Source organism: Rhynchophorus ferrugineus, unplaced genomic scaffold (assembly GCF_030347505.1).
Source record: "Rhynchophorus ferrugineus isolate W39M unplaced genomic scaffold, kcgeb_rfMv2 rfM8, whole genome shotgun sequence".
NCBI classification, from domain to species: Eukaryota; Metazoa; Arthropoda; class Insecta; order Coleoptera; family Curculionidae; genus Rhynchophorus; species Rhynchophorus ferrugineus.
The window spans coordinates 4,284,553-4,304,825 of NW_027472587.1; the positions used below are offsets into that span (position 1 = coordinate 4,284,553).

The 20,273-nt window shown below is 33.1% G+C and overlaps 1 protein-coding gene across 1 annotated transcript in view; it reads left to right on the forward strand.

Moving 5' to 3' along the window:
* Positions 1-1,316: 1,316 nt before the first annotated feature.
* Hr3 (nuclear hormone receptor 3 ROR-beta) overlaps positions 1,317-20,273 on the forward strand; it is a 123,744-nt gene continuing 104,787 nt past the window's right edge. Inside the window, exon 1 of the mRNA XM_076410976.1 lies at positions 1,317-1,583. The gene's annotated coding sequence lies outside the window, so the exon portion shown is untranslated. The remainder of the gene's footprint in view (positions 1,584-20,273) is intronic.

Genomic DNA, 20,273 nt, shown 5'->3' on the forward strand with positions numbered 1-20,273 from the left:
ATCACAAAGAGTAAAAAAAAATTTACAGCAAATGTTGTAGTTGTTCATGTTGAAGACTCACTAAAATTCCTCACTTTTCTAACTTGAAGAAAAATGCGACGGAAGGTCCTCAAATCCTGTCTGAAACTTACGACAACCATACTCCATCGATTTCAACATATGAATACTGGTTTCGAACTTTTAGAAGTGATGGTTTTAACACCAAAGGCAAACAGCGTTTTGGAGAGTTTTTTATTACTTTGAAGACGAAGATCTAAAGGCATTACTCAATGACCATGAATGAGGATCGTCGTTTGGGTCGAGCACTACACGAAGAACTGCCGAAACACGAGCAAAGACACAAAAATCTTATTTTTAACACGACAACGCTCCGCTACATCTTGTAAAACCGGTGATAAAAGACTTGGAAACAGCAAAATGAAAGGTGCTACTCCACCCGCTGTATACTCCAGACCTTGCCCCTTCTGATTACTACTTGTTTTGACACTTCTTATGAAGATAGCAAAAAATGGATCGATTCTTGGATAGTTTTAAAAGATACATTGAATTCTGTGAATTGAATAAAATAAATTGTACCGATTTTTCCCAGCAATACAGCAATACGTTTTCCAGTTTTCCAAAAAAATCCATAAAATTTATTTACAAGTCTTAAAAAATTGTAATTTTCAAATATATTAAGTTAATATCGGTGTTGAGGAAACGTACGTAATATGACTAAGCTAATAAGAGTAAAACGGACTAAAAAAATTAATATTTTGGCAAATTTTCTCAAACCATACTATTGAAAATATACTAAAGAAATTTAAATTTATATTCTGATTGTAATATTTGAAGCATGTATTGGTTGAATCAATAATAAATTATATATGCCCAAAACATATTAAATACGTTGAAATCTCGAATGTTCGAATGTTTCATGTTAATGTCCATGTTGTACAAGAGCATAACACTATTAGGCGGCGTTGGGCCGAGCAAAACAGTTGAAGCTCAGCACAAAAGGCGCGAAAAATTCGCTCTTTTTCGCCGTTTCTCCGCCGATACCGTTATGACGGAACCCCGAAAAACCAGAAAAGAAAAGAAGAAAAAAAAAACCTTCTCGAGGCATGCGCCCATGCTCACTTTCTACTTCTATTCGACGAAGCAAAAGACGGATCAGTTATCCGCAAGACTCCGCGATCGTTCGGTTATTGTGTGCGGCACTTTAGGGTCCCGCCGCCACGGCCTACTGCTACTACTACGGCCGCAATATTCGTGAGGTGAATAACCGCGCTCTCCACACCACATCGGATTTTTACCGACCGATTTTTTTTTCGCTCAGTGCGTAGTCGGCGCGTTCTTCGTTTGTTTCGCGTCCCGTACGATTTCCTTCTCGTCATTCCGTCCCGGTGGTTTTTATCGGGCGCTTCGACATTGCGTAACATTGGGGGAGTCCTCCCGCGTCCGAAGATGGAAAACTGCAGGAAATTTACGATTAAATGCGTCGTGATCTGTGATATGGTGGTGTTGTGATCTGTGATCACAAACAGTGCGCTCATTTCGTTATTTTTTTTTAATTTGGATTACTATCGAATTTATTTGGAAAGGTTTGTTTTTAAATATCTGTAATCTCGTCGACTTTTTTTTATATAGGACAATCAATTAACAAAATCTTTCCTAGGGAAACCACCCAAACAATTATCTCAGCTAGTATTTAATATTAATTGTACATAAAACAAGTAAAACCTCACGGTCGCCACATTAATAAATTACCCGTGATTGCTAATAGTTTGTCCTGTATAGAAATCAAATAATTCTCAAAGAATTACGAATAGAATTCGATCAAAATCAAAGCTACACATAAATAATCTAAATGTTAACTAAGAGCCGTTATTATTCAGTTTGGTTTCACAAGTGTTCAAACGATTCGAAAATGTTACCATTAGAATGTTCTCCACATACGTACTCGCACACACTCACTACATATAATTTATTCATATCGTATATCTCATCAACGAAAAAAGCACCGTTACCTCGTTAATTCTTTTCAAAATGTTATGCCACTTGTTACATTATATTATTAAAATTTCGGTTTCGCAACCGAAGTTTTGCACAATGATAAAATCAAATTGTTTGTTGTTTGGTACGTATTTAGTTCGACTAAGGTATAAAATTAAATAAAAATATTAAAAAATGTCCATACGTTATAACAGGCAACTCGCAGTACAGTAAATAACTTATTTTTACTATTAATTGTTTAATATAATTTTGAAATTCTACTATTTAAAGACCCATATTTCAGTAATAAAAAACATATAATGAGAATTTAAAAAATATATTACTGTAATAAATTAATTCTTGCTCTATAAAAAATTTACTGCAGATCTATAAAAAATATTAAACAAGTTATATATTGAAAAATAAATTGATTTTTTCAAGATATTTTATCAATCAAGTACGCTGTGACATTTTAATCAAATAAAAAATTAATAAAAGTTCCTATTACTAATTTAAATCTAAATAAAAATAAAGTGAATATGTTTAATATTAGTACAGTTGACAATTATGTGTTCAATTCAGTGTATGTTTAACAAAAATTTTTAAAATTAAAAAAATATATATTTAAAAATCATATAAAGATATTTGAAATAATTTTTATTAGATACGCTTAGTATAATCTTAATTATAAATTAATTTATTACTACATTCATTTGTACTTGGATTAATTTACAAGCAAGACGAGTGCAAGAAAATACATCAATATGTATTCCTCAATTATAAAATTATAATAACTTATAGCTATAGTTTACACTATTGGTATACACTTTATATAAGTTCGTATGATTTGGTTCGCTTCAATCTCCTGACATCCTGCGCGCTGTCCAGCAGTTGTATTGCTTCCACGTTAGTATGATTTAGAAAACTTCTTTCGTGTTTCAAGGCAAAATCTTGGATAACTTCGCAAGTCCATATGATTTCCAGGTCACCGTGCAGATATTTGTTGGTTACGTAGCGATAAACATTGGTAATCAATCGAAGAACCTTGTTTTGATAGCGTTGGATGACTAGTTGAATTAAATTTTTAGTGCAACCCCATATTTGTACCCCATAGGTCTAAATTGACTTTATGATTGTCTTATAAATCAACCTCTTTGATTTTAGATCAAGTTGAGAGTATTTTCCAACTAACCAGTATAGATAAATTATTTTGGTTCTAATGTGTTTTTCTTTTTGTCTACATGATGTTTCAAATAATATGCAAACCTTTTTTTGTTTACGGCAAATCTATAAAGAATTGAATTGCATGTATCTTAATTAACTAAAAATCATGCGAAATAATTGCCATTAGGGGCTATCTTAATATTTTTTTACAAAGTATTTATATTTCTTAATGGTATTCTGTAGTTTTACAGGATTTAATTCCTTTAGTTCTGCAAAATTTAATAATATAATTAAAATTGGATAATAATTCTGTAATAATATAAAATATATCATAGATAACAAATAATGATGGTCAAGAAAGGCTTTTATTAGCATTTAAAATTATTTTTGCAATCCTTCTGGATTCTTCATTAATCATTAAATCACAAAACTTAAATTAAATATATTAAACAAATTACAGTTTTTAAAGGCAATAATTTAATACTAAAGAGTTAATAATAATTTAGATGAAAACAGTGAAATTTTCACATTTTCTATTAATTAATTTATTTGAATAAAAAGAGAAAATTAAACATTAAAGCAGTTATTAAGTTTAGTACCAATATCAGTATGTACAGTTAACAATTATGATAAGAATATATAATATATTCTAATATATATATATATATATATATATATATATATATATATATATATATATATATATATCTCCTATTACCAACTATGGGTTTATCTGGACTGGGCCTAAAGTTTAACGTGGAACTGGACTGGCGAGTGACCAACTTTGGAAGTCATCTCCAAAGGCATCCGGTCTTACCCAGCCTGGTTACTGGCGTGACTGGGATCATTTTCCTTGTCTGATTTTACATTTTCGCCTAGAACTTTCACAAATTTTAAACAATCACACACATAAATTTACGACCATGCCACAGAAGGATTCGAACCCGCGGCTATCGCAACAGTAGGAGGTCCGTCCCATCGCCTTTACCACTGCGCCACCGAGCCGACAATAATATTTTATTGATATATAAAGATATAAAATAGATAGATTTGAAATAAAATTCAAACTTTTATATTTACTATATATTTAGGATGAATGGAATGTAAAGCCTTTATGATAATTAAATATAAATCATGTAAAATAAAAAAAAGTTCTCATATTTCTAAAATAAAGCTACGATACTGCAGTAGACAGAACCCATGTAATATTTAAAAATAGATAATAATTTAAGTTAAAAAATAGTAAACAAATTATTTTCCTTAAAAATTATGCGAACTTAAATTTACTTGCAGGCTCTTAAGAAAATAAGATAAGTTTTTTAACATATTTAAATCAACAAAATTAGATTAAGCAATATAATAGAAATTATTAAATTCAGTTGAACTGTAGTAACAATTTATATAGAAAACCAAACTGAAATATTATATTTTTATATATAAAATATTTTTATTATATTTTTTATATTAACATCACTTAATTACAAGAAGGACCAATTACATCTTAATTACAAATAGAACTGACAATTTAATAGCTCGAAAAAGAGGAGAAAAAAATTAATACACGGAGCCCACCGTTGATTGAAAATCAGTAAGATGAATGATGAAACAAAATCATTTGAGATACTGAGAATAAATATTGATACACGATATTGGATATGATTTAGAGGAAGTTCCCTAGAGGAAGTATATCCTACTTAATTAAAAACATGATGTAGAAAGCAGTTGAATGATGTTGGTAACTTAAAAACGAAGGTTGGTAGGGATGCAATGAACTGGAAGGAACTAATTTGTTGTATTTATAAAACTTTTGTTTTTTGCATATCACTTATCTCGTCCAATACCATGTAATTTGCTTTTCCAGCATTTTCATCTCCATGAAAATAAAAGAATGTGAGTATTTCGAAAGGTAAATGCTACTAGAAATATGGGAAAAACTGTATATGAACAGTTTTGAATTTACAAAAAGAAACCTTTAAAATTAATTTACCGGTCCGATTTCGAAATGTTACTTTTATAAACAAAAATATTAGCTGTTATTTTCCATTAGAGAAATTTAATATTAAATCTATCGACTGCCGGTTTTATTTATTTACTCAACAGACTATATTTCGAAAATAGTCGAGGGAAAACCTTGACGCCGAATATATTTAATACAGCCCTGCAGGAACGTTACCCAGACTATTTCCTATCGTTGCAGGAGCGCTCGCGCTACCCGAGGAACAGGCCAGATCCCACCTACGACGACGGGCTGCTTTTTAATTATTATTAAATACATGCGGCTATGGCTATGCTGATTTTATAACGATTTCGATTTTTTTCGCAGTTTTGCATTCAAGGATAGATCGTTCAACTTTGAATGTAACGATTTAATTGGTCAGAAATGGCAAGTGACTTTCGTACGAGCCGGGTGACGTTTGGCGTTTGTTTCTACTAATCGTAGTAATTCCTACGTAATGATAATTGTATGTGCCTGGGTGCGGACATTTTAGATGTTACGGTTATATATTTTCACCAGCTTATTTCCAAATTAAGACTCAAAATTATATGAGCGTCAGCTACAAACAACTAGGGACCTTTAACCGAATTCTGATTCTTCTAAGTTGGTTCAAATACTTTACTCGTATTAAGGACACTGTAACTTTTATTCCAAACCATTCATTAAATATAAGTCAATAAATTAATTCAAATACTGTGATATACAACGAGATAAAATTGCCATTGAATTATCAATAGGCCAAAAAAGATCTCACCTCTTAGCTCACGCCTTTTCAAGAGGAAAGCATGTCCAAACTTAGATTCATAAATCCAAATCGTTAAAAAACTCCTCTTCCCTTGTCTGGGGGAGTTGAAGAATGAAACATCACGAAAGATATTTAGCAGTGTTTATGATAAGTCAAAATGATACAAGAAGTCCAACTGCAACTTCAACAGGTTTAACTTGAAACACATCACCTTAAACAAAAAGCGGAGAAAATCAGACTCAAAATCAAAGAAATGTAGTAGTTAGTCGAGCAATACTCACAACTTGATCTAAAATCAAAGAGATTAGTTTATCAGCCTTTTATAAAATCATCAATCATAGTTATTACTAATAAAGAGGTTGGCTTGTAACATGAGATTTCATTTGGCGGCTTTCCAAGTTTAGATGTTTCTGGGGTTGTAGATGTGTAAGAAGTAGTAATGATTATTTTTTGGTCATTTTTTGTTCGAGCTAGATGTTCGGTTGGAGGAGTTGAAGAATGAAACATCACGAAAGATATTTAGCAGTGTTTATGATAAGTCAAAATGATACAAGAAGTCCAACGGCAACTTCAACAGGTTTAACTTGAAACACATCACCTTAAACAACAAGCAGAGAGCGTCAGACTCAAAATCAAAGAAATGTAGTGGTTAGTCGAGCTATACTCACAACTTGATCTAAAATCAAAGAGATTAGTTTATCAGCCTTTTATAAAACTAATTTAGAATTATCAAGTATCAAACCAACTTACTAGTGACCAGCGATGTCAAAACGTTCTTCGATTTATTCTCAATGCTTATCGCTGCGTAAGCAACGAAAAACTACACGATGACCTTGATACTAAATACATTTTGTCCAAGTAGTTAGTATTTTTTGGTCATTTTTTGTTCGAGCTAGAATTTGAGTTAAAAGATAATCCCAAGTCGTACTTGTAATATCGAATATAGTGAATCGGTATGTCTTCTGTTGAGACGAATAGGGAACTCCACCTTAAGAGCCTGTTTGTCGTGGTTTAAATAGACTAACCAGGTTAAATTTAAAGAATTCGAGTTTAATACCTAAAATTGTAGCAATATACAGTTTTAATATGTTATTAAAAATCATCCATCATAGTTATTAATCAGGAATAGTAGTTTAAGATCAGATTATTATTGCGAGATCATAAACCCGCAACGGTCAATTTCACAAACTCTTGCCACCACCACCTTCTGGCTACCCGACTTAATGACAAACCTTTTTTATTTGAGCATTCAATTTAGTCTTTTTCCCAATAACAATCATTGCGTTGACACACATTTGTGCGGCTGTTTTTTGCTTATAGCAATTACGAGACAAATTACCTTGAGGAGTTCATTAACCACAGAGTTTATACTATTTTTACTTTTGCAATTTTCTGTGCGTTTCGACACCGAAAAGGGAAAGCGATCATTTTCGATATGAAAACATAAATTTTGTACGCTCCGAGACATAGAATTACGCTAATTTATTGTTTTGTGTTGTGGTTTTTTCCTGCGATCGCCCGTCTCGCGACTAGACCTCGTTGATTTTCAGTCACGTCAACTGGTAAATCTCTCGAATGGTTTCAGTATACGCGTGGAACATCATTGATCGTCAATTAACATTCTCCGGTCTCTGATTTATAATATCGTTTATGTCAGATCCATTCGAAGAGATACGTTCGATGGTCTCACATTTGTTAAACCTTTTTTATGTGTAGAAATCAGTCAGGGGTTCCTTCGAAATTCAAACTGCATAAATATATACTAACTTTGTCTTTATTACAGCACGATACTTGCCTTCATCATGCGATTTTGTTACATTCAAGATACAATCACGCAGACTACACAAGTTTCAACATTTTTAAAACTTTAAATCAAATAAGACTATTGTTAGTAAGCCTAAAATTAATTTATATATCCATCTTCAACCTCTTAGTGATGAAATAGATGGACGTGATTGAATCCTAATTAGTTTTAGACCACTATTGATGTAATAATGCTCTGAATGCTTAGAAATGCTATTTTTTCTGAATACGCTACCTATGTTGTGCTTCTAAATACATATTAAGATGGTATATCTGTTAGTAATTTGAGTTATATGTTATAAACAGTCTAAAGTCAGCATTCAAAAAGAATGATTCAAAAAATATTTAAGATAAATGCTGCAATTACAGACACTAGGAAATAAAACTCCTTCAGAAGATGACTCCTGAAGATAGATGGAATACAATTACCATCTTAGCCCAATATTATTCACAATATTTATGAAAGAAAATTTTACAAAATTAGGTATCAAAGGGGGCTTTTGCTAATGATATACTGATAACAACTGATGACTTACTATGTGTAGACCAGCTACAGAAAACCTTAAGCAGATGAAACACGGAAATTAATATAAAATGGTACCTATGCAAACTCAGGATGAAGGTATAAAGGAAATACTGTCGAAAAAAGGAAAACCCGCATCTGAGGCAAGAATATTGAGCAGAGGCAAGAAATAATGTACCAATTTCAATTGTTATTAATTATGTTGGAATAAGAAAAGATCTAGTTATTTTTAACAGTGATTTGTTGGGCTAATATTCAAGATTAAAATTCAATATTTGTTGTTCATTGTTAATAAAATATCAGAGTCAAAACCATATACAGTTAGCCCTCATTATCATCAACAGGTATGACATAGTTAACAGATCAGTTGAAAAGTCTGATACATAGATGGCGCTACTAGAATCCATATGTTTTTTAGTTAGTCCTAATCCTCAAAAGATGCATGTATAAATTTGATAGCTGTTGGATCATTGGTTTGTGAAATATAGCATATTGAGTGAAGCAACTTTTGTTATTGTGAAAAAATGGAAAAAAGGAATTTCGCGTATTTGATAAAATATTGCTTTTTGAAGGCACAAAATACAGTTGAAGCAAGAACTTGGCTTGATGTCGAGTTTCCGGACACTGCCCCAGGAAAATTAATCATCAAGAATTGGTATGCTAGGTTTAGACGTGGTGAAATGAACGCCGAAGATGGTGAACGCAGTGGACGCCCAAAAGAGGTTGTTACCGGAGAAAACATTAAAAAAATTCACAAATGATTTTGAATGGCCGTAAATTGAAACTGAATGAAATAGCAGACATTATAATGATATCAAGTGAACGTGTACATCATATCATTCTCGAATAATTGGGTATGAGAAAGCTCTGTGCAAAGTAAGTGCGCGAGCTCACGTTTGATCAAAAACAACGACCAGTCGGTGATTCGGAGCCGTGTTTGAAGATGATCAAGCATAATAAATCCGAATTTTGGCATCGATATGTGACAAAGAATGAAACATGGCTCCATCATTTCACTCCATCACTTCCAATGGACAGTCATCCGAGTGGACTGCACACGATGAACCCGCTCCAAAGCGTGTGAAACGCAACAGTCGGCTAGCAAGGTTATGGCGTCTGTATTTTGGGATGCGCATGGAATAATTTTCATTGACTACCTTGGAAAAGGAAGGACCATCAACAGCGACTATTACATAGCGTTATTGGACCGTTTGAAGGACGAAATTGCTAAAAACGGTTGCATTTCAAGAAAAATAAAGTGCTGCTTCACCAAGACCATCATGTCACAAGTCAGTGAAAACGATGCCAAAAATCCATGAAATAGGTTTCAAATTGCTTCACCATCCACCGTATTCTCCAGATCTGGCCACCAGCGACTATTTCCTGTTTTAAGATCTAAAAAGAAAGCTCGCTGGGAAGAAATTTGCGTCGAATGAAAGGTGATCGCCGAAACTGAGGCCTATTATGAAGCAAAGAATAAATCGTACTACAAAAATGGTATCGAAAAGTTGGAGTGTCGCTATAATCAATGTATCACCCTTGAAGGGAATTATGTTGAATAAAAAAAAATTGCCAAAAAAATGTGTTTTACTATGGAGTCTACCAAAGAAAAACAAACACAAACACAATTGAGCTGTATTATTGATTATTTTGTATTATTAATTTTGTATTATAATTGTTATGTATTATTGATTCAATTATTTAAAAAGGGATAAATATTAGAGGTGATAGATATACTCAAAACCCGACATTGCTTCAAGTAATTAAGTAATTTTTGACAGGTTAGGACCCGTCTGTTGACGTTCCTTCTCGGAAGAGTCCGAATTCTGTTACATTACGTGGCGCAATCAAAAGGACAATCAACTCTTTTTCAGTTATCTCAAGCAAAAGCGACGGAATTTCTCAAAATCGAGGAGCTCCTATTAAAATTCCAACTCATCCCAGCGGTTATGGTCAATGATATGTTCTAGTTCACAGAATTTAATTATCGTGCTAGATGCGTTCTCATAGTTAAATTAAAAATTTTAACGGTTTTGCTTGCTCTCTGCGGTAATCTATTATTTTTAAGGAGCGCCCATTTATTCGTAAATATAGTTTTGTTCCTTCGTTTTCAATTAATTTGTGTTTAATATTATATAAACGTGATTATTTGATAATATTACGGAAGTGAAATAAAGTAGATGCGTCGTACAACTCTCAAAATATTTCGTTCTAGTTCCGTATTTGAAGTACTTTTATCAAACATATTTCTTTTTAATATTTTAATACTTGAAACACTATATTATTATCAACTCTAAAAGTGTTACGAGTCAACAAAATTCCTTTATCTGTTTTAATCAAAAAGTATTGCTAAACATTAATATCAACTGTTATTGGTCAAGATTTATGTCAATGTTAAATACACTTGACAATTGAAAAACAGGGAAATTAGGTGCCATGTAAATTTAAATTTTGAAAGAACAAGCGATTTTTTGTGTAAAAACAGATGTTTTAAATGCAGTGTATGTTTTTTTAATTAAATATTTCAATTATATTAATAAAGTTACGATCTAAAAAAAATTATATCAATGAAAAAAACCTAAATTACTAACAATAAAAATAAACTTGCAATAAAATGTTTTAAGTTTCAATAAATTGTTCTGATTCGCTTGTATCTAACACCACACTACTCCAACATAAAAAGTTTGGGTTCTCATGAGTCATTTTAACAGGACAGCAGTATCGAGAAGCTAGATTGCCTCAACATTGACATTATGAAGTTTTTGCTAAGGCATAACTCTTGCAAAATATTCTAATGGCCTCATTAACGGTGTTCATATCCTAGTCTTTATGGAGATCACTATATATCCAAGCACTACAGAGCGTTAAGAATGAGAGGCCCCAATGTTTTATTCTTAAACTGCTTTGTATCTAACTTCACACTATACCAGCATAAAAGGTTTAGGTTCTCATGAGTTATCTTCTCAGGGCAGCGTTATCGAGAAGCTAGATTGCCTCAACATTGACGTTATGAAGTCTTTGTTAAATCATAACTCTTGAAAAACGTTCTAATGGCCTCATTAATGGTGTTCATATCCAAGTCTTTATGGAGATCACTATATATCCAAGCTCCACAGGGCGTTAAGAATGAGAGACCCCAATGTTTTATTCTGAAACTGCTTTGTATCTAACTTCACACTATACCAGCATAAAAGGTTTAGGTTCTCATGAGTTATCTTCTCAGGACAGCGTTATCGAGAAGCTAGATTGCCTCAACATTGATTGACATTATGAAGTCTTTGTTAAATCATAACTCTTGAAAAACGTTCTAATGTCCTCATTAATGGTGTTCATATCCAAGTCTTTACGGAGATCACTATATATCCAAGCACCACAGGGCATTAAAAGTGAGAGACCCCAATGTTTTATTCTGAAACTGCTGATTTATATCCAAATTGCTCTTCTTGAGACGATCTCATGTCTAGATTATATATTTCGTATGAGCTTAAGAATTTGTTTATATAGATGTGCTTTATTGTAGTTTGAGAGTAGAGTATAGAGATTCTTTCAAATAGCAAATCAGCATATCAAGAACAAGCAATAGCAAATCAAGAACCTCATCGATGATCAAGTAAAGGACTGACAAAGGCAATACAAAACGAGAAACAATAAATAGTTTTAACTAAGCATAATTAGTGTGTTTAAATCATAATATTAAAAAGAAATACACAATTAAAAAGTTATATAACTGAGAACAATATGGCAGAATTAAGAGATAAATATAGATAACGCAGCTCATATGTAGATGATGGTCATATGAATGAAAATTATTTCAAATATAACATATGTTAAAATTTTAGCAGTAAAATATAATATACCCTCACAAATATCGTCATCACGTCATGAAACATTGATAAAATATTAATGCTAGCGCATAACATAATAAATGTCTAATAGAATCTAACAAAGAACTATTAGATGAAGATTCATTTATTATTCAGATTTAGTATAAAGAAAATGATTCATGATTCTAAACTTCAAAAGTCAATGGATAAAATTAAACGACAGTTATAAAATTAAATTAAATATCTAACAAAATAATATTGTTTGAAAATGAGACGTGATTCACTAATAGACGTTAATATTATGTGTTTTACAACTTAGTAAAAAATAACCGTCCTCTGTCCATGAATATAATCTTAAGTAATGGCGCACCTTTAACCTTAACTATTTAGTTTGAATAAAAAATAATTGAATCTTAAATTATCCATTATTTAACCTGCTCGTGCATGAATGAACCACGTCATACTTCAACAGTTTTGGGTAGGGTTCACTAGATTATAATTTATTTCAATCTACTGATAAGAATTTGTGGATTAATTAAGTCGACGTTTCTGATGACGCCGACTGAACTGTTACACGTTACGGACAGTAACGAAACTCACATGATGATGAAAATTGATAGGATTCACCCTTATGTTACGACTTCTTTTGGGCGTTCACCGTTTTCGATGCTCATTTCACCACGTCTAAACTTAGCATACCAATCTTTGATGGTTGATTATCCTGGGGCAGTATCCGGAAACTGGCACCAAGCCCTTTTAATCAAGTTTTTGCTTCAACTGTGTTGTTTCCTTTCAAAATAACAATATTTTATCAACACGCGAAATTCCTTTTTATTCATTTTTTTTCACAATAACTAATGATCCGACAGCTGTCAAATTTATACACGCATTTTTTGAGGGTTAGGGCTAACTAAAGAACATATGGATTTAATTCTAGTAGCGCCATCTATGTGTCAGGCCGGGGACTTTTCAATTCACCTGTTATTGAATTACTGTAAGAGAGTATGCTTAGAATGCTTTCCATCATGGCAGACTATCAAGAGGATACAATATTTGGGTGTTGTGAATCATTTCATTTTTGACAATTTTTTTCCAATATTCATCTAATTTAGCTCCGTCAGACTGTCAGTTAGTTAAGAACGGTTCAGAAAAATCTGATAAGCCGACTTGGTGCTAGCTTTTTTCTGCTGCTTTTTCCTGGATTGCCATGATAAATATATATTTTTCTTGTAGATATTTCACTGTTAGGAGTCGCGTACCATACTGCCTCTTGCATATTTTTGTAATGTTTTCCTGCTGTTCCCATATCAATATTTTTTTTAATGGTAAACTTAAAGCTGTTACTTTTGTTATTTATCTGTCTTGGTTCATATCACTTTGACCAGTTCCCTACCCTTTGGTGTTATTAATCTTGATCCCCATATTAAATATTTGGCATTGTCATCTCCCCCAGAAATAAACCTATTACCTGGCATACTAAAGAAGGCTTGAAATTGTTCTGCTTTGTTGTTATGATTAGGTGGGAAATAAATAGTATATTATTAATGGCTCATGAATTTCCTCTATGGTTATACTGTTTGCTTGTAGTTTATTCTTAAATTTTCCTCTTTCGTAATGCTTTATATCTTTATGGATGATTATGGCTTGTGGCAGATAGTGTTCAACTGTGAAGTATGTTTCCGAAACCATCTTTGGGGATTCATACGATGATAGTTACATAGCGCAGTGTTACCTCAACAAGACGCTTGGGCAGTCGATGGTGGCACATCTGAACTGAACGATGGTCAGTGATTGAATGATACAAAGTACCTTTCAGTGATATCCGAGATCAACCTCTCAAATAAATCCTCTTCATCACCCGTCACTATTCGATGCAGAAATGACAAATGCAATTTTTCGATTTTCCATTTTCCTGCCAATCAATTGATATGGCACCCATCTTCCCATCTTTTGGATTTTCCCCCTTACTCGTAATTGGACATTGATCATTTATGGACCACATTTAACGCTTCTGTACCAATAATTTTTGAGTTTCAGTTGGGTCTTCATCCATTAACTCTTGCAGTTCCTCATCTTCAAACTTTTTTGATCTACCAGAACGTTCTTTGTCTTGCACATCGAAATCACCATACTGTAAATTAATTTTCTAACACAGATTTAGTGATTTTAAAGATCCAGGAACTATAATATTATTTTTTTTATATTTACTGCATATACCTGCTAAAATATTGAACTACTATTGTGATACCATAAAAATATACAGTAAAACATAAAACCCATGCAGTTCATTTTCGTACTAAAGAAGGCTTGAAATTGTTCTGCATTGTTGTTATGTTTAGGTGGAAAATAAATATTATATTATTAATGGCTCATGAATTTCCTCTATGGTTATACTGTTTGCTTGTAGTTTATTCTTAAATTTTCCTCTTGCGTAATGCTTTATATCTTCATGGATGATTATGGCTTGTGGCAGATAGTGTTCAGCTGTGAAGTATGTTTCCGAAACCATCTTTGGGGATTTATACGATGATAGTTACATAGCACAGTGTTACCTCAACAAGACGCTTAGGCAGTCGATGGTGGCACATCTGAACTGAACGATGGTCAGTGACTGAATGATACAAAATACTTTTCAGTGATATCCGAGATCAACGTCTCGGGGTTGCCACATCTTCGTTATCGTTTATTGGACGTCGCTGCTAGCACCCATCACGTGTTCAATATCTGGGATATTTTCTGGGTATTTTCTAGGCCACTACTCTAAGATGTAAAATCCGACATGCCTCGACATGACGAATAGTTGTAACTCCCTGCCATATTGTTGTAGGTAATTAGCATTTCAGAAGACAATTTTATATTTTACGAACTTAACATTAGGCAAGATTACTAACGGCAGTTTGATCTGACATTTAGCAACCATTTGGGCATACGAGTTGATCTATTGTGTACATTGGTTGGTGCGGGCTTTCTTTGTTGTTGGTGGTGTTCTTTTGACCGTGATCGTGAACGACGAAAACGATTAAAATACAAGGCATATGTTATCTTCCAAAAAGGGCGATAAATCGTCGTGACATAAACGAGACAAACGAGCGCGAATTGGTTCTTTTTTGGTTTCTAGACGTTCCGATTATTTATCTTCATATTCGAATCGTGTCGAAATGATTATTCAAATCAAGATCAACTTCCAACCCGGTGACGTCACGCGGGCCGTTTAACAGCGCGCCCACACGCTCCCGTAACGCTTCACTTCGCCCGAACGCAAGAGAGATACTTTTTCTCCATACGTTAACTTGAACTTCGCATGGTCGGCCGACCGACCGTCAGTTAGCAATCGTTGGAATTGTCGCGGCGTGAATTTTTTTATTTTCGGCTGTACTTCGACTGATCGATTCAGCGATAAATGCGGGCGTGATATCGTTATTTTTTTCGGTAGAAAGTTGACGAATGGTCGACGTAACTCGCAGGTTGGTTTCGTTTTCACCGACGTCGTCCTTACGCAACGTTACGAACGGAAGAAAGTCGAGAAAGGCGGCGAGATTTCGGCGATGGTCTTCGATAGTGTTTGGACATTAATCACGCCCAAATTCTACGAGCAGTTAAAGAAACGCTCGGTCGGATATTACGTCTCATAATTTGATTGCTTCTTGTCGATATGAAGAATATTATTAACTATATCAGTCATTTCCTTAAGTTTTACCCACCAGTATAAATAACTATACAAATACCAGGTGTATCGAACAGTCATTACCGTTTTTCTCGGAAAAAATACATGATTTTCAAAAAAATTGAAAAATGTATTTATTCAAGGTATTGACCATTTAATGTTATACATCGTGCTCACCTTTATGGCAATTTTTTGATGCCATCCCAAAAAAAATGTTTTTCCATTGAGTAAAACCATTAATCGAGCGAGTTGCTTTCTAACTTCTTCTAAATTGGTGCTGTGCTGCTAACCAAGCGCGTGTCCCTTTCATACGAAAAGTTTATAGTCGAACGGGGCCTGGAGAGTACGGCGGGTGCGATAACATATCTCATCCAAGTACTTTCAACGATTCCTTGGCCGGTTTTGATTTATGAGACGACGCGTTATTCTACTGTAAAATCAATTTGCCGGGTCTTCGGGCCCATTCTCAACATTTTTCGATCAATGGTTTAAATTGATAATTTATTGTCGGTAACGATCACTATTAACTGTTTTACCACATTTTAACTGTTCGTAATACACCACGTCACTGGTCCCATCAAAGACAGAACATCTAACAAAACGATTTGGCCTTGGAGTTAATCGCTTCGCCAGGCGACAACCATTAGTTTTTGCTCTTAGGATTTTAAAAATAAATACTCTTTTCATCACCCGTCACTATTCGATGCAGAAATAACAAATGCAATTTTTGCGATTTTTCATTTGCCTGCCAATCAATTGATATGGAACCCATCTTCCCATCTATTGGATTTTCTCCCTTACTCGTAATTGGACATTGATCGTTTATGGACCACATTTAACGCTTCTGCACCAATCGTTTTTGAGTTTCAGTTGGGTCTTCATCCATTAACTCTTGCATTTCTGCATCTTCAATTTTTGATCTATCAGAACGTTCTTTGTCTGGCACATCGAAATCACCATACTGTAAATTAATTTTCTAACACAGATTTACTGATTTAAAAGATCCAGGAACTGTAATATTTTTTATTTTATATTTACCGCATATACCTGCTAAAATATTGAACTACTATTGTGATACCATAAAAATATACAGTAAAACATAAAACCCATACAGTTCATTTTGAATTCATTACACCGGGACAAATTATCAAGAAGAAATATTATTTTAGTGTCAATAACTATCCAAAAAATGGACAACTGCTTTTATCTTTTATCATTGACACTGCGTCCAAGATTTATCCTTGATTAACTGTATATAAGAGAAAATAGTAATGAATAATAGATATAGCAATAGTAATGAATGAACTAAATAGAATCTATTCAAATATTATGTTAATCTGAACCTCGGAATTATTGTTGATGATATTGTTAGAGGTGGTTCATGGTGTGGAATGGTTAATAATATCAAGAAAAAAAGGACTAGAGTATAAAGATCAGTGTGAGAAGGAAATATTGTTGTAAAGATGATGAACAGCGCATAGAAGAAAAAATAATTACAACCGATGGTATTTGTCTCGTTATTTGTCAATGGTTATTTAGATTAAAAAATTTCACTAATAGATATCGCTGATCAAGATACACGCAAACCCCTAATAATATAATTACAAATCATGTTAAGTACAATACCACGAAGAGTAATTTCTTTTTCTTCTATAGTGTCTTTCAATTAGGATGATTCGAGATTAGCAACTTGTGACATTTGGCAGCGTCTATTTAACCTGCTCTCTGAAAAGAACGTCTAAATGATAAAAATCTAATTTCCAATAAGCCAATTCTCCAAGGTTTGATGGTCAAATACAAGACCACTGATTCATTAAATAGAAGTACATCAAAGAAATGTCATATCAGTCCAGAATAAAGTACGCAAAGCAATCAATAAGTGGGGACACCGTGCACAAAAACTCGGGCCTTTCACAGACTTTAACACGACTTAATGACTATAGACAACACCATTTGTTCACTAACCCACCATCAGAGCATTTAGCAAATAAAAAAAGGAATTTCCTTAATCAATTCACAAAGACTCGCCCTTATATAAAAAATATGTAAAATGAACACAATAATAATAACGTTTATTTATAGCAATTAATTAATAATATTGCAGTTTATATTAACGACAATTATGTGGAACATGGACGTTAATAGCTTAATTTAGTCTCAGAATTGGGCAAGCATTATCTTGATAAACTATTTCATGTTGCTTCAATGAGTTATATGTTCAAATGTACAGTCACTGAAACACACATAATCTGGTATTACAACTCACAATTTGATTGCTTCTTAGCAAAATAATTTTCTATAGTCACCTCTTTGGTAACTAGATTATTGAATATCGAATGAAGATTAATTTGTTCTATTTAGTTTCAAGGACTGGTATAATTATGTATTAATTCATTAAAGTACCAGAGAGTTTCATTCAAGAGTATTAAAGTACACTAATAGGAACTCTGTTATTTCTCCTACCAGTATAACTAACTCAAATCTTTGCAAACTTAAGAGAAAGCCCATTGCTGTTGAATTGCTGAAATTTCTTCAATCTCTCTGTGGAATCGCAATGGATGTTTTTATAACATAAAAAAAATACTTCGAAAAACTTTACTCTGAGACTTATTTTATATTTTAAATTTTGAAATGATGAAATGATCGTTATCAATATTAAATATTGATAACGAATTAAGTAATACACACAATTAGAAATCAGTAGAATTTTATTTGGCAAATATTTCTAGTCTGATAAATATGTACTCAATTGAATTAACAGATTTTTCAAGCACACATGGTTTAATAGGTCAAACCCGAATGATAAGTTGCCTCCTGAATGAAAATGAATGAATGAAATGACACAAAACAATATGTTACTAATAGATAACGTATTATAATTCGTATACTACTATAGTAATATATAATATCAATAATACTAGACAAATGCAAAACAGATGATTCACAAAAGCCAATTTCAGATTTTATCTCGTCGCTAAAATTAGTTATAAATAGTTGCGGTTTTATAATCAGAAATTTAAATAAAACCATCGAACAACTTGGTGTCTAGTATTTAATTATTTTGTATCGTCTCGTTAAAATGTCTAATAACATTTTAAATAGTTTCAATGTAAATTTTAATTAACCACAATAACTAGATTACTCAGTGAACGTATCTCTCTTAAATCTTACAAATTTTCTCAACAATAAGCAACCAATTGTCGATTGAATTGAATATTGAACTTCACCAAATTGTAGTTCTAAAGAAGACACGCTTGTAATTCTTGGACAATACCTCGCTCCAATGTTGGATTGTGAGCACAATCAATAGCACCTATCAATTTCTATATATAATTAATAAAAGTCTCCTTTTACTAACTAGGGGTTTATCTAGACTGGACCTACATCCTCGGCATTAAGCCTACCGACTGGCGAGTGACCAACTTAGAAATCATTCCAGAAGACATCCGGTCTTACCCAGCCTGGTTACTGGCGTGACTGGGATCATTTTCCTTGTCGAATTTTGCACTCTTGCCTAGAATCATCACAAATATTAAACAATCGCAAACATACATTTACGACCATGCCCCAGCAGCACTCGAACCCGCGACCATCCCAACATCATGTCGCCTTCACCACTGCACCACCAAGCCACCATAAAATAAATTTATAAGAATTGATGATCTGCAAGTAGTGGTAACAACGCTCCTAGTGAGTGATAAATGTGTCATTGTGTCTACAATTGTTTAAGATTTTGTGAATTTACTTCTGATACAAATTTGAATGTTACCAAAAACCTTGGAAATGTACATAAAATAGTTCTATATATTTGGAAACAACTATTATGTGTTGACCAAGAAGTGATCAGAATAATTTCTCATCCTAAAAACTAACGGGCGCAACGGATATGATGGTGGGACCAATTATATTTCTTCACTGACACAACATAGCCCATTAGATTCACCGCTGTATTTTAATGGCTTACAATATTGAAAAACGATTGTCATTTCCCTAATTGTAACTGATTTGTTTGCATCATAATCTATTTCCAGATCATAGCAGTATGCTGTTCATTCCTGGATCACAGTAATACTGCATCGGCGGAATCGTTCAATTTCCTTGAGTACGACTCTATGTTGTTGTATTTGATATGCACGAGCTTATTGGATTCTATATCCACTCAATTTCCAGACACTCTCGAATGTAATTATGACATAACAATAGGACTAGTATCATTCTCTGTATCAAACTGGACATCAGTAACATGCGTAGCACGTGAGATATCTCATCATATATTTGACAAACCTCGACGACCTAATATCTGACTTCTTGCACTGTTAATAATAAAAGAAAAGAAAGTTCTCGCGCACTGAATTTGGGACTAAATAATAACAACTAGGAAATGCATTTACAAACTATGCTGTAGCATAAACAGTCACTGCATATTGCAACTCTGTTCTTGGTGAATATTTACTCGACCACAATTAGAATATGATTCGAAATTCCGGTTAGCACATAGTTATATCATACTTGACATACATGTCATTAATTTTCACTTGATTTTTACGTTATCGAATGGATGTACCTATTAAAAAATATCT